Here is a 12,693-nt window from a genome sequence, read left to right as displayed (position 1 = left end):
GGACTGACCCTGGACTCTGACCTCATAGGTAGCAATGAATATCCTAGTAAGAGCACCAGTGGAAGGGGAAGCCCTGGGTCCTGCTAAGACTGAACCCCCAGTGAACTAGATTGTTGGGGGGAGGGCGGCAAGGGGGGGAGGATGGGGAGGGGAGCACTTATAGAGAAGGGGTGGGGGAGGGGTTAGGGGGATGTTGGCCTGGAAACCAGAAAGGGAATAACAATCGAAATGTAAATAAGAAATACTCAAGTTAATAAAGATGAAAAGAAAAGAAAAAAAGACACCACCTCAGTTCTTAAGGTCCTTTACCTCAGTTTAACTGAGCTTTCAATAGCAAATGAATGTTTTCCCTTCGTGTCTACTTCCATTTCAGAACTATGCCCCAAGCCATTAACACTTTGTGAAACTGTTTAATACTGTTTCTGTTCATACTGTTTGTTTTATTCTGACTCTGACCATTCTTCTGACTGCAGAGACCTCATCAAGCCTTCCCAAAAGGAGTTTTTCTTTTTTCTTAGCTGAAGTCCACACTGCAGTAGGAGTGCCATCCCGAACACTGTAAGAAAGGGTTAGCAAGCATTTATCAAATAGGCGAGTGCATCCCTCAGTGCTGGACAGAGCGAACAGATATAGTTCCTGCCCTCCTGAGATGTATGAGCTAGTGGTAGAGGTACTCGGAGGAACATGAAAGAGAAATATATACAATTGTAGCATTGGTGAGTGCAATTGAGAAGCACAGTTGTAACAGGGCAGACCCCAAAGGAAATGTACTTGGGGAAATAGTTAAATGGCTTCCAAAAGCGTATTCTCTGGAAAGAGAAGAGAATGCCCCAAATCCCTGAAGTAGGGAGAGCCTTGGCTCCTGTGAGCAGAGTAGTTAGTGCTGGGGTCTGAGATGTGGTGTTGGGAGGTGGGCAAGTGGGGCTTATGAGATACATAGTGGAATTTATGTTTAAGAAAGATTACTCCAATTTCTTCTGGAAAAAAAGATCAAAGATGGACAAAGAGTCCTATTCAGATGCATTCTGGGTGGGATACAGGAGTGGGTGGAGAGTTGCTCTGCCTACTGCAAATATCTGTTCATCTTCTAGCCATGGAGACAGACTTAGCTAAGACTGAGTTTATCACACAAGCCATTCCTCCTCCACCACTTGTTTCCAATCCTCTCCCCCCCACACCACACACACACACACACACACACACACACACACACACACACACAAAACACCTTGCATTCTCTCCTGACTTGTCCCCATTTGGCCCTTATTTAAAGTCTTTCAGTCATTTTCAGGCCACACTGTGACTGTTACTCCAGTATTTTTAACACGTTCTGTGACTAATGCTCCAACAAAACTCTGATGCCACAGGAAAGCTGCAGCATTTAAAATCTCGCTCCCTTCAAAAATCCCATTTCTAAACAAGCTATTGCTCTTTGTACCCTAGAAATAAGGTACAGCTTCCTGTAGCTAGGTAATATTTTGAGATGCCTTCTCCTGGGTTATCTGTCTGCCCTATGAATTCGTGCTAACCTCCTTACAACATGGGCTCAGTCTAGACAGGCATTTATTTAAATACCTCCAAGGTATTTCCTCTGTAGCCTCGGATAACATGTCCTGAGGTCCCAGGTCTTGATAAAATAAAGAAGCAATGATGTCTTTAAATGCTGTGCAGATTCAGTGACAGCCATATGTGAACTAACACCTCACTGTTTAGTACATGGTAATATATGCATGTATCAAGCCAACATCATTTAGAACATTTGGCTTTGGGGGTTCAAATCTTCCCACTGTTTCTTCCTACCACCCACTCTCTCTGTTTTCTTTCTGCACCTAATTCCTCTCCTCTTCTCCCTTCGTTTGCACACCTAACTTAACCTTTCGTGTGCCAAGCCTTCTGCACTGCTGTCATCTTCTGGTTTTAGCTTCTCACCAGTCTCCCTGTAGCCCTAGCATAGATATACTGGGATATGTGGAGGGCTCCCTGCAGCCCTTTCTCTCAAGATATCCACGTATTCAGCTTATCCCCTACCCATGGACCATAGATGATATTTATGTCTCATGTGCAAGCAGAACTGGTGAGGAAACATCCAAGCTTAAAGACTTGGGTTGAGGACCCTGATGCTCAGAAAGCATCACCAATGTGCTGGGGAGAGAGTGGGGATTACAATGAAGCTGGCACTGACTCAAGGAAAGTCAGATGGGGTGTGGTGTTATGTTCTTCAAGGCTTTTGACAAAGAAGTTTCTTTTTGCAGCCAGCAGAGGTTAACGCATACTCAGAACTTCCCAAGTGTAAAGAACAAGTGATTGAATGCTTAGCCCTAACTGGAGATTCCGTATCAGTCTCCTCCTGAGGCCTGGGGAACGCTGTGGAAGAGGAGGCAAGAAGAATCTAAAGGCCATGGCATGGAGAGGAGTGCTATAAAGTGCTGCCTGTAGGATGAGTCCATTGCACTCATGAACTCGTAGAAGCTGTGGTTGCCTGACCTGCACAAGATGAAGCCAATCAATATTTCAGCATGAATGAGGCAGGAACTCACAACGTCTCACACCTGGCTGAGGGGCTATTTATTGGCTGTTGGGGGTGGGGAAGTCATTTTTGCTATGGCCCCTGGAAGGCTGTCATTCTCCACATGAGCAGCACTAACTGTATTCAGTCAGTTATAAAAAGATTAGCAATAAAAAGAAGAGGGTGTAAAGTTGGGAGGCAGGCATGGTGGAGAGATCTAGACGGAGTTAGAAGAGTTATATATATACATATATATAAACATGACACTTTCAAATAATAAATAGAATGCTATGTTTTAAGTTGGTAAAGGAATAATGATAAATTAAATTTTATAAATAGGTCTAAGACACTCATGGCAAGGTATACTTGCTTTAAGAAGTTGGGTTATAAGACCATACATGGACTGCCCCAGGGCTCCAACTGCATATGTAGCAGAGAATAGACTTGTTGGGGCACCAGTGGAAGGGGAAGCCCTTGGTCCTGCCAAGGTCAGACCCCCAGTTTAGGGGAATATGGAGGGGAAATGGGGACGTATGGGGGGAATACCCATACGGGGGAGGGGATGGGATGGGATGGGGATTTATGGTCAGAAAACCAGGAAGTGGAATAACATTTGAAATGTAAGTAAAGAAATGTATCTAATAAGAAAATTTTTTAAAAAAAGAAGTTAGGTTATTGCTTTCTTACCTCAGTGTGGACATCCATCCTGTGGGGCTCCCCACTCCCTGACATGCTGAAGACAAAACTATGCAAAACCTCTTCACTGTGGACACAAAGCCATCGGAGCCTCGTGGACAGTCCAAGGAACACACCAGCACACTTGGAAAGATGCTCCTTGGGGGCCCTTCCTGGAGAAGATCAACTGTTTTATAAAACGATGAGCTGCTACTCACTTGGCAAATTATTTGTTGAACACCTGCTATTGTTCTTTGTTCTTGGGATTTGGCCATGAATAAAACACACAAAGCCCTTAAAGCATTTTGCATTTTGATGGAGTAAAACATACGCTATGTTGGATGATCATTGGTGTGAAAATATCTGTATAACAAAGAAAAGAGATTGTTCGCATATAACTGAAAGTTTAGACATAGGGTACTCTTTCTAAGCAGAGGGTGTTTGAGAGGCAGAATGAATCTTTTTGCTCTTCTCCCAAAATGCTTGTGCAAAGGGCAATGTTCCAGGAGATTACAGTGTGAAAACCATTAGTGAGGACTTAAGACTCAAGCAACAGGAAACCACACAGGAAATATTCCATAAATTCACTTGTTTAAAAGAAAACAAATAAATTAACCTTCAAACACTAATGTTGTTCTTACTGCTCTACCTTCCACATGCTGATGTGAACCATGGAGGTAATTCTGAGCTCAAAGGATTTGATGGGTTCTTTTTCTTCTTAGCTGAAATGAACCCTTACATTAGTATCCTGTCTACCCAACCCCAGCCCAACCAGCACTCGTTAGCTCTAGCATGGCACACACATGGTGGGGTCCTGTGTTCGAGCTGAGGAAGCTTGGGTCAACTGTGGCCACACATCTGGTACTGGGACAAGGCAGGCAGAGAAGATGTGGTATGGGCAAGAGTGGCTGAGCACTCTCTCTCTTTAGCCACACCAGTGACAATGACCTTTCACAGCTGGTGCAATGTGGGGTCAGGGAACATGGAACCAGGAGGAGCAGGCCAGGAGCAAGAGTGGGGTCAAGGTGTGTCCAAACCCCAGAAATCTTATCCTGAGGTCAGCAAGAGTAGGCTTGCTCTGCCCCTGCCCCAGGACTGCTACTGCTCACATCGCTGCTAGCCAGGTTAAACTTCCTCTGCGATCATTAGGTCAAGTCCAGCAGTTCCTATAACTCCTCCTCATGCAGAGGAGGCATCCCTACCACTCTGGCCCTGGCCAACGATATACACTCAACCCCTAAAGGTTTCAGTAGCCTTGGTCCACTCCCCCCAACCCCCCAATAAACTGACCATTTCTCTGAAGCTGTTCCTGGGTGTGTGTTTTCCGCCCGCTCACTCACCAATGACCAAGATCCTGCCTGCACCCGCCTGCCCACTTAAGCTTCCCTCCAATCCAGCTTGGTTTGCAACAGACCTGACACCCTCCACCCTCAGCAGTGTAATATCTAACTCCTAGTGCCTCTAACTCCTCGATGCTGGTAGCTGTATACCCGTGCAGCTCAAGGGAGAGTGTGAAGACCACAGTTCAAGACTGGCCCTTCCTGAGGAGGCTGATCCATCTCACCTCGTCCATAGACCTCTGCCTCCTCTGAGAAGAAGAATATACTCCCTGGGGTTTTTAGCTGGAGCCTGCACCTGGCTGATCCCCACAGCTCCCTGTTCCCAAATCCTGTGGGAGAGAGAGCTCACTGCCCGGACAGGTGGGCACTCCTGAAACTGCAGAGCAAGAGAGACCACCAATACTGCCCACCCCTGCCCACATCCCTGGCCCAAGAGGAAACTGTATACGGCCTCTGGGAACTGGAAGATAGGGGCACTCAAGTGGCAGGTCCCCTGCGGTCTAGACACAGCCCAGATCTGAAAGGACCCAGTCAACAGCTCCCTGCACCCAAATCCCGTGGGAGGGAAAGCTAAACCTTCAGAGGGGTTAAGGGGATGTTAGCCCAGAAACCAGGAAAGGGAATAACAATCGAAATGTAAATAAGAAATACTCAAGTTAATAAAGATGAAAAAAAGAATATACTCCCTGCTGGGGACCCTCGGGATGAGATATAGTTAACTCTCTTGCAAGGACTAATGAAGAATAGACTCAGCCAATGAGGACTTCAAACTAGGCCATATGTTACAGCAGATCTGGGTGTCATCCTGTAACTACGGGAGCTGCTCAACCTTCACATGCAGTGGAAGTAATGATAGACAGACAGACTGACAGACAGACAGACAGGTAGGTAGATAGATAGACAGACAGACATAATATGCATACATATATCCAGCTAGCTATCCTATACAAATATCAATGTATTTCAGGCTTATTTGTACTCTTTGCTTCACTGACCCAATAGACACTATGCCCTGAGCTATTTACAAGCTTGGAGGAAATCCATATTCCAGCATGAACAATTCTTCCCTTTAGAGGTCCTTCTGGTAACTGGTAAAGGTGATTTGTTTCACAACACTCTCCCCATGTCTGATGCTGTCCTTTGTTAACCCTAAGACTCTTCTTTGGAGTTTCTGTGGTCTCCATAACTTTTCCCAGGAGGACTCACCCCATACACACAACACCTGAGAACTCCCTGGACTTCTATCCTGTGCTCAGTTCCAATACCTGTTGGCTTGCTCTTCTGAAGGCGAGGCTATTAAAACTGTCCTCTCTGGCAACTTTGTCAGTCACTGTGACAGTTCGTCTGCACTGCCAACTTGACTAGATTTAGAATCACCTAAAAAACTGGCATGCTTATGGGTGCTTTTCTACTGGTTACCTGGGGAGGGAAGACTGACACTGGATGTGGGGCAGACCGTCCTCTGAGCTGTGAACCAAACTAAATAAAAAGGAGGAAAAAAGAAAACCAGATAAGCATTGCCCCTGTTCACCCAGACGTGAGCAAGACCTTATTACCACAGCTGCAATCGACCCCTTCCATCATGCCTTCTGCACTATGACGAAATGCATCTCCTCAGGCCATAAGCCAATGTCAGCCCCTTGCCCTAAGCCCTCTTCTTGTCAGGCATTTGGTTGCGGCTACAAGAAGAGTAACTGGCATAGCTACAAGATGTCTGCACAAGTGTCTCTACTTGACTTGCTTTTCGATTGCATTACTGTGAGGACATAGTAAAGCAGTGTGTAAAATGATGTGCATCTTCTTGTCCTTCTAGTAAAGCTGACTATACACTTATTCTAACCTACAATTTTAACTATCCTGTACTTTCAGGGAGCATTGATAATGGTCATATGTTCTTTGGTGGCAGTGTTGTTTAACATTACCCTTGCTCTAGAATCTAAATAAGTGGTATAGTGATAATTTCCTATACTCTCTGCTGAATTAACTTGTGACCTACATGAATGTCGCATTTGTTATCTCAAATTGTGCCAAGTTGTTTGTGTGCACACATACGTGTGTGCAACTGCCTGGTGCTGGGGCTGGAATTCTTGCCTTCTTCATACATGTAAAGCAAGCACTTAGCCACACATCTCTACGCTGAGCCCTGGTATCTTGCATTGACAGAATTTGATCAAAAATTGTCCTCGTGAAGATTAGGATTCATCTTCTTGCCATACTTGGAAGCCACTGTCCTTATTTCACCTCAGCTGTGATAAAACACTGCAGGGTTCGCCCAGCTTACAATTCCAGGTTAAGTTCACCACTGCAGAGAAACTGAGGCAAGAGTTGAAGTCAGCCACATCACATGCAGAGTAAAGAGCTGAGAGAGCATGCTTGCCACTGCTACCTGACTGCTTTTCATTCTGCACAGGCCTAACCCAGGAAACAGTGCTGTCCAGAGTGGGCTGGGCCTTCCTTCATCTATCAATGTAATAATAAGTTATCAATAATAATAATCCATGGACATGCCCACAAGCCAATTTTATCTAGATTATCCCACATAGGAAAGTCATTCCGGGTTGTGTAGAGTTGACAATCAAAGCTCACCATTGCATCTATCCCCCATTGATCCTAACTTAAGTTAAAAGAGAGAAGTTGGAGGGAGATCAGAACCTTGGATACATGGCCCAGAACGTGAGGAGAGATCAGAGTCTATGAGAACAAACAGGGAAATCACAGGGGAAACCTACCAGGACTATAAATGTGGCTTCTGGAGGTACCGGAGTCAATCAGTTCCAAAGCCTACAGCAGCAATGGAGGCTTAAGACATGCAATGACTGCCTTGGCCTTGCCCTGTGTGAACTCTGTAGCATATGACACTGACGCTTGTCTGTATCCACCCTGGTCCCAGCCTCAGCCCCATGCAAGACCCCGTATGCTTGCATAAGACCATTTTCCCCAATTACTCTGCATCATCTTTCTCAACTTTGCTTTTAGACACAGTGAATTTGCATTGCAGGAACTGGTGCCACCACTGGTTTCCCACCACACACAGTCCCAGCCTCTGCCCCAGGCCCATTCTTGTCTCCATGCTATTCTCTTCCAGTCAACCCACAATCAAACCTCTTCCTAATCCATACCAATCTGTTATCTAATCTACAGCCAAAACTATCTGTGTAGCATGAACTGCCACCTACCATTTACCATCCCTCAGTGGCTTCCCCATAAAATGTCTCCAGTGGTTGTAAAGCCTCCATTGTTTTTCTCCTCCAGGACCCCAATCTTCTTTGTCCCCATCATTTCACACTCCTTTTCTTTTATTTGTACTCACAGCTCCTGTCTCCACTCCAAATGAAACATCTCCTAACATCTTGCCTACATGAGAGCATGTCCATGGGGTTATGCACCACCATTTTTTTTATTAACTTGAGTATTTCTTATTTACATTTCGAATGTTATTCCCTTTCCCGGTTTCCAGGCAAACATCCCCTAATCCCTCCCCCTCCCCTTCTTTATGGGTGTTCCCCTCCCCACCCTCCCCCCATAGCCGCCCTCCCCCTAACAATCATGTTCACTGTTGGTTCAGTCTTAGCAGGACCCAGGGCTTCCCCTTCCACTGGTGCTCTTACTAGGATATTCATTGCTACCTATGAGGTCAGAGTCCAGGGTCAGTCCATGTATAGTCTTTAGGTAGTGGCTTAGTCCCTGGAGGCTCTGGTTGCTTAGCATTGTTGTACATATGGGGTCTCGAGCCCCTTCAAGATCTTCCAGTTCTTTCTCTGATTCCTTCAACGGGGGAGGGGGGGTCCTATTCTCAGTTCAGTGGCTTGCTGCTGGCATTCGCCTATGTATTTGCTGTATTCTGGCTGTGTCTCTCAGGAGAGATCTACATCCGGCTCCTGTATCTACCACCATTCTAAAGCAGTGTCTCCAGCTGCCTGCACACCATATCCGATTGATGGTCCACGACATACTCCCCACTGAACTGGTGCTTCTATCTCCCCTCATACAAGAATGCATGACATATAAACGTATAAACCCTGACAGCAAGGCTGACTGCACAGAGAACCTCCAAGAAGAGCCCTCAAATTGACTAATGACTGGCTAGAACAAAAATAAATTTTCTTCGGGTGTTTCCATATTTTCATACAAAATCCATTGAGAGTAACAAAAACATAGAATTCACTTTTAACATGTGCTTATAAGTTACATAATACAAAACAGTGAAGACAGACAAGTAAATCTCAGTTTAAATGATTTTTCTTAACCCCAGAAAGCTTGGTGTTATCCTTCTCAGAATGTGTGCTCCAACCACAGTGCTTCAAGCTCTGACCATATCCCTTCATCTTCTTGGGGAGCTGGAAGGCTGAAGGTAGACACTCCTTCCCTGGGGCTGAGGTGGGGTGTACTCTACCATCTTTCTCTTTGTGGGAGGAATCTGTGGAAGGCTTAGCCACATGTGGAAGGGCTTAGCCACATGTGACCTTTTCGCTGAAAGCAGACTGAGCAGTTCCCAACTGCTTAACTCAAGGTAATTATGTAACAGACACACTGAGCAGGGCCTGTACCGTCACAATCTAAAGGTGTCCTCATCAAACTGCCAAGGATCTCAAATCATTGGTTGTTTTTTTTTTCCTAGAAGAAATCATCATTCGTCTAAGTTCTGCTGTCATAGCCAATGCTGGGCTATAACAGACGAAGGAACAGTGTCGTACTCACTGATTCACCCTCTAAAATAGTAACTTAGTAAATAAGCCAATTTAATGAGAAGACCGTTAAGGCCATAAAGTCCTTAGGTTCAACAATGTACATACTGAAATTTTCACTGGATTTTGGAAATGTGGTTTTTAGACTTTTCATACTGGGGGATGGCTGTTTGGTTTTGGTAGTGGTGGTGGAGGAGGAAGGAGGCTGTTACTTTTCTTTTTGGGGGGGAATGCATTTTTCTCTTTTTTCTTTTTTTATTGGATATTTTATTTATTTACATTTCAAATGTTATTCCCCTTTCCCCATTTTCCCTCCACAAACACCCTATCCCATCCCCCTTCCTCCCTGTTTCTATGAGGGTGCTCCCCAACCCATCCACTCCAGCCTCACCACCATAGCATTCCCCTACACTGGGGCATCAAACCTCTACAGGACCAAGGGTCTCTCCTATTGATGCCAGAAAGTGCCATCCTCTCCTACATATGTGGCTGGAGCCATGAGTCCCTTCATGTGTATTCTTTGATTGGTGGTTTAGTCCCTGGGAGCTTTAGGGAGGTCTGGTTGGTTGATATTGTTCTTCCTATGAGGTTGCAAACCCCTTCAGCTCCTTCAGTCCTTCCCCTAACTCCTCCATTCAGGTCCCTGTGCTCAGTCTGATGGCTGGCTGTAAGCGTCCGCCTCTGTATTTGTCAGGCTCTGGCAGAGCCTCTCAGGAGACATCTATATCAGGCTCCTGCCAGGAAGCACTTCTTGGCATCAGCAATAGTGTCTGGTTTGGTGTCTGCAGATGGGATGGATCCCCTGGTGGGGCAGTCTCTGGATGGCCTTTCCTTCATTCTCTGTTCCACTCTTTGTCCCTGTATTTCCTTTAGACAGAAGCAATTCTGGGTTAATGTTTTAGAGATGGGCGGGTGGCTCCATCCCTCAACCAGAGGCTGTGCCTAACCTCTGGATGTTGTCTTTACAGGTTCTCCCTCCACTTTGTTGTGCATTTCAGCTAATGTCATCACTGTTGGGTCCTGGGAGCCTCTTGCTTTCCTGGCATCTGGGAGTTTCTGGTGGTTACCCCCAGGTCCCCATCCCCCACTGCTACACCCCTCTGTTCAATTTCCTGACCCTCTCTGTACATCTCCCCCATCTCCTCTCACACCTGATCCTGCCACATACCCTACACCCCCTAGTTTTTCTTGTTACCCAGACTTCCCTCAAACTTGTAGTCAGATACTGGGATTACAGGTGCGTCCTACCAGGTCCCGCTCTCAGATTGTGTTCTGAATGCAGGTGTAGTAGAACCAATTTAAGCTTATCTCAGACTAGCTTACAAATAAACAGAACTTAAAACTATGGTTATTTTGTTTGGCTTTCACAATTCCTATGGGTCACCCCTAATCTACTCCTCTAACTGCTGGCCTGGCTACCTCCCCAGTGATGTACCCCAGATACTTGCTGCTTCTCCTGCTCATGTGCTCATGGCTTCTCTCCCCTTCAGGCAGCTTCCTCTTCTCATTCTTCCTGTCTCTCTCCCCTAACCAGGTAACTCCCAACCCACCTTCCTCTATCCCTCCAGTAATTGGCTGTTGCCAATTTTATTCAACCAATAATTTAAATAAAGAAACAAGGTTTGCACAACAAAGGTTTGTAAACCTGAGAAGACACTTATAGGCCTAGCCTTTGCCGTACAGGATTTAGCATTACAATACACAGCAACCGAACAAACGTCAGCAGGCCAGTCACAGGTTAAGACCAGTGAAGACATGTTTATTTCAAACTTTAAATGAATACCTGATGTCATAGCATTCCTTGTAACAGGCTTAGTCCCAAGGGAAAGAAGAGAAGGGGGAAAAAGAAATAACATTCCATGTGTGTGCTGATGCCAGACACCACGTGCAACTCCACTTAGGCTTCACGGTAACTACACACGAGTGAGCGGAACCATCAACTGTGTGCTAAGGGGAAGACAGGTTCGAAGATTACCCCCCAAGGTTGCCTATAAATCCCTGCAATTCAATGTGATTAGAGCTTCAGTGTGAGGACAGGAGGCCCACAGAATAGAGAGAAACTGAATGGGAAGGTTGGAAGATTCTTACTTTTGGGACATAATGGGTTCAGTAACATCAGTTTATGGATTCTCATAAGTCACTCCTGAGAAGAGGCCCATTTAGCTGGGTATTATACTCTGGAAATCAGAAGAGATACTTGGCTGAAGGCATGTGTGAGATATCCTGTGATCACTTAGAATCCAGAAGAGGAAAGGCTGATGACTGAATATTTTATTTAAAATAAATCACTACATAAGAGAAACATAGGGGAATTCTTATTTATTTAGTATTTTATAAACAACGTCATTTTATAAATAAAATAAAATCAGTATATAAGAGACACACCAAAAAGAGTATGTGAGAAGGAGAGCGCAGTGCTATGGTTGATCATAGTGCTCTTTGATGCTATGGCTATAACAAAGAAACAACTGTGTAGATTTGAGAGGTGCTGCAGCAGAGTCTCTCTACTCCACAACTGTTTTCCAAGTGCTCCAAAGGGCAGTGCTATAATCTTAGCTCCACATAAGTGCTGTGACTCAGGAGACTCGGGCCCTGGAACCCTGGCTAGGTATAGCAAGGGAATGAAGAAAAGGCACAAATACTTGAGAGTAAGTTCCGGTGCAGTTCTCTAATGGTACTAACAGACCTCGGACTTCATCAGGTTCATTGGGTACTGTGCAGGGGGAGGGTTGGCTAGTCTCTGTAGGCTGTCCCTGTACGGGAGCAGTCTCAGGCTTAACCAACAGGAACAGGAAGCTGCAGTTGGTAGTCTTTGCACAAGGTTAATTCACAGACACACATACCTAGAGTCCTGAGGGAAGGCTGGCCATTTCTCTAGAGCCTGGGTCACATGGGTAATGGCTTTGGCTATTTCCCATCAGCCACTTGGTCTGGAAGTCCTGCTGTGCCCATATCAAAATGCACATTCTCTCATACTCAGGGCTTCTCACATTCCCTACATGTGAGGGCAATCTACCAACATGCTGGCTATCTTGTTTTCCTATATACTTAGCTTTCCTCTCAGAGGTAGAAAGTCTGATCCCCTTGTTCCCTGTCCAGCCATTCACTGACAGGAATCCATGCCTAGCTGCTTTCAAAGGACAGGCCTACCTTAGGGAAAGTGGAGACTGTTGCTACCCTCCCAGTGAATAAGCTTGCTCGGTTGTTTTCCTTGATTTCTGACCAGACACCAGTGTTCTCCAGATTCCCTCTTGTCCAGTTTTCTCAAGGAATGCTGTTTGGATAATTAATGACTCACACTGTCACCTGTGGCCAACTAGAATCAAGTATCTGGGACAATCTGGAAAGCCTCTGTTTGATCCAAACTGCTTGCCCACATCCAATGTACCCTTATCCCTTACCCTCGTGGCCAGGAGGACTTCTAAGAATATTCAGTAGCTACCATTTCAAGGCCATCCTGGGGGCCAACAAGAGTCCTCTTACCTAG

Source organism: Rattus norvegicus, chromosome 2 (genome assembly GCF_036323735.1).
Source record: "Rattus norvegicus strain BN/NHsdMcwi chromosome 2, GRCr8, whole genome shotgun sequence".
NCBI classification, from domain to species: domain Eukaryota; kingdom Metazoa; phylum Chordata; class Mammalia; order Rodentia; family Muridae; genus Rattus; species Rattus norvegicus.
This window is presented reverse-complemented; position numbering follows the sequence as displayed.